Below are 3784 nucleotides of genomic sequence, written 5' to 3'. Positions count from 1 at the left end.
GACGTGCGTGAGGGCGGGGCCAGAGAGCGCCTGCGTGCGTGCGTGCGCGCCCCCGCCATCCCGGCCACGCCCTCCCTGCCCTCCCGCTCCTCCTCCCCGTCCCGCCCGCCCATGGGGTGCCTCAGCACCGGCAGCGCCGGGTGAGTGACCTTCGCGGGGCGGAGGGGACGGGGACGGGGACGGGACGAGGGGGACATCCGCCAGCCTGGGGAGCGGCGTCTGGGGTCTGTGCGGCTGAGGGCGAGGAGCTCGGAGCTTCGCCGGGGCTTTTCCCTCTTGTCTGTGCCCAGCCCTGGGCACGTTCCTCGCCGCTTCCCTTCCATGGCGGCCTCTCCCTTCGGGGGGCTGCCGATCCCCTCAGCTGCTCCGGGGGTGACGGACTCGATGTCCGGGGAGCCCCCAAAGGCGGGAAGGGGCGCGGGCAGCCGCCGTGCCTCAGGGCGCTAAGGGTTTGCGGGGCTCCTCCCGCCAATGCTCGGGGCGGTGCGGGGGTCCCGCTCGGGACGGGCCTGCGGGGGCCTGCGGGCCGCCGGTGAGGTGGGGCTGGGCTCCTCACCGTCTGCCGGGCTCTGCACTTTGGACCGATAAGTGTTGGGGTTGGGCTCCTCGCCGGCGTTTACGCAGACACCGGGCGAGTGGAGGAGAGGGCAGGGGGGCAGCGGGACGGAGCTGCTGGGTGGTCGGGGCAGAGCCTCAGGTTTAGGCCCAGTTGTTGATCCTTTGGCTCCTCTCTGTGTGAAATTGTTGCGGGGCTTCTTTCTGACTTACTGCCGGGACTTATTAGTGGCTTTTTTTTTTCCCCAAGCCATCTCTCGTCTATTGGAGGGAAAAAAACAACTGCAACCCATGACTTGACATTGATTGGAAGAGAGATTTTTAAAAAAATATAGAGTGGGGAAGTTTTAGACAGCCTACTAAAACAGATATGCCTTTCAGCTTTTATCAGATTGACTTCTTGGGGGAGCTGTTTAATATTCACATGTAGAAGTGGTAGTCTGCACCTTGAATAAAGCCTTTATGCACTTTCCAGTGGTGATTTACTAGTGGCTGGAGCTATGTGTGCTGGGTAAAAAGGAATAGCTGACCTTTTACGTGTGGAATTTTGGTGTCTGTTTCTATGAAATAAATGTACACACGAAAAAGTGATAGTATCTGCTATGAGTTTCAAAAGCAATGAAAAACACTGTTCCTAGAGCAAGAGCCTAGTCTATAATTTATCACTAAGTTTCTCTGTCTTCGTTGGAAAATACTATTTTGTAATATAGGAGGTTTCTTCAGAGGATGACTTCTTAATGGCCTTTTTCCTCCGTTGCATCTTCTTTTCCCAGCTTGCACTTACGTAAATCTTATGTTAATGATATTCTCATTGAATAGTCATAACACAGGTACTGTTTCCTGGCCTGCACAGCCATGCAGCATCTTTATCAGGTCACTGCTCCCAGCCAGTCTGACCTATAAAGGGATGGTGATGTGATATCATGTGAGTGGTACCAAGTGCTGGGAGTCCAGTTGCTTTCTGAAACAAGCTCTGCTGATTGTTTTCTCAGGCTCAAAATACTGCCCCTAAAATGTGCTTTTTATCTATTGTGGAGTTATAAAACTTCAGCGTCCAGCATTTGGATTTGCCTTTTCTGACAGGAAAAGTATTTATAATGCTTTTAATCACGGACAGGCAGTGACTGAGGCATGCCCTGCCCTTTAGTTATCAAGATAAAAAGGGAGCCTGACCCCTATTTTATGTCAGTGATATTTCTGAGAGCTTCTATACAACACATTTCAAGCACGTTTGAGTGTTTCTTGTACAGTTTCCAGAAGTGGTTTTATCTTGGATATGATTAATTGTAATATCCTGAATTACTTCAGAGTCCTTTTTCAGTCAATGGAATAGAACAGAGAACGAGGCAACCCTTTCACCTCAATCAATGTTGCATTTAAATTTAATGCACTTGTCTAGAAACTTGTGTTGGCATTCCCTTGGTGCAACAGAGAGAGAGCTCATCAGGCCTGTCTTCCAGCTCACAGAAAAATCAACACCTCAATGTTTTCTCTCTTATTTGGTGTTCATTTTGGTCATAGTCCTGTGTGCTCTCACTCTGAACTGTCTTTCCAGGGCCATAGAGGGTCCAGTCTCCATTCCTGCCCTGTCTCCACTATCCAGATCTCTTCTAGCACCAGGGAAATACCAATGTGTCTCCTTGCAACAAAAAGCAGAGGAGGGACCTTGCAGAGGCTGACAAACATTTCCTGTCTGGTACCCAACCAAGCACGTGAGGTCAATGGGTATCTCCAGAGTGGGCAAGGAAAATTACTGTATTGAGGTTGTGGTTCTATTGGGTCAAGCATATATGGATCAGAATGAAAAGATTATGCAGACAGCTGATTGTCACTGGTGGAAGAAGAACACTTTCTGGAGTGTCAAAATAGAAGGTCCCCAGCTTGACTTTCTGGTGATTCCAGGTATTTATTTCTGCTCCATAATGACTGAACATAGAACCACTGTGGGTTTCTATGGTGCTTGTTCTAGTATTCAACAACCTCAAGTTGTCTATAATTTAAATTTTGAAAGTAACTTCTCTAGGTATTAACACATTTTTATTTTTTCTGTATATTGAGTTTTAAGTATTGTCTTTTAGAAGTGCAAAGGAATGTATTTATTAATCTGACCAGAATTTCAACATGGTACATTCAGACAGGTTTATTTTAACAATGACCATATTCAAGTGTGGCAGAATTGTTAAACCTTGGATTTAAATAATTCTTAATGAATGAAATTACACTATTTTGTAGCATAATAAAGTTTTTTAGACTGTTTAGTATGGAGAGATCTGGAAATACTAGAAAATAGTTGAATTTAACTGAATAATCATGTCTTTGATTATTAAATCTGTTGTTTTCTTAGGTGTACACAGATCTTGGAACTTTTTTTTTTTCTTTTTTCTTCGTTAATTGAATGACCTGTATCCTGCTGACCAAGCAACCACACCTGGGGTTTATGGTTTTTTCCTTCCTCATTGGAAGAGCACAGTAGTGGCTCTGTGTTCACGTCAGTAAGTCTTGATTCCAAATTAATGCTCAGCTTGCTTAAAATCTTGTTGGCTTTAGCTGTGTTTGAGCTGGTGTATTTGTTGAAAGAGAAATTATACTGGTAAGGATTTTCATGTCATGATTTCTTCCCTGAAGGGAGTGTGAGCATCGTTTTCAAAACATTAGGAAATGGGTTTGTGAACATGGGAAAGGAATGGATAAAATCAGGATTAGGTTCCATGTTTAAGCCACAAATCAAGACAAGCTTAGAAAAATAAAGTTTCGCTTCATCAGTGACTGGAGCTGCTTTTTTTTTCTTCCTTTTTCATAAACAAATAATTATGTATTTAGAGATCTAGTCTTTTAGTTGCTTAAGCCCAAATATTGTGTCAAGCTTCCATTCTGGGATGTGTTTATGAAAACCTGTGTTGACTGAATAGTTTTTGTCCTCATAGGTATATTAACAGGACAGAGTTTAATGCCACTCTGTGTTTTATCCATTCCAGTAAAATAGTGTTAAAATAGCTACCTACTAAGAGGTAGTTCTGTGACTTTATGTGCCTCTTCTGTTGGCTTGTCATCAGTCTTATAATAAATTTCTGGTTATGTTAGGCACATTAAATTCCTACTCCCAAGTTCCATTTTCATAGAAAAACTTCAAGTTTGTATTAACTGCCTTTGTATTGTGTGTAAAATGAAAATAATTGACTGTCAAGGTTAACTTCCTTGGAATAAAGTGGTATGGCTCTTCATTAATACA

This window comes from Heliangelus exortis, chromosome 10, assembly GCF_036169615.1.
Source record: "Heliangelus exortis chromosome 10, bHelExo1.hap1, whole genome shotgun sequence".
NCBI lineage: Eukaryota > Metazoa > Chordata > Aves > Apodiformes > Trochilidae > Heliangelus > Heliangelus exortis.
The sequence above is the reverse complement of the archived record's forward strand: the minus strand, read 5'-3'. Positions refer to the sequence as shown.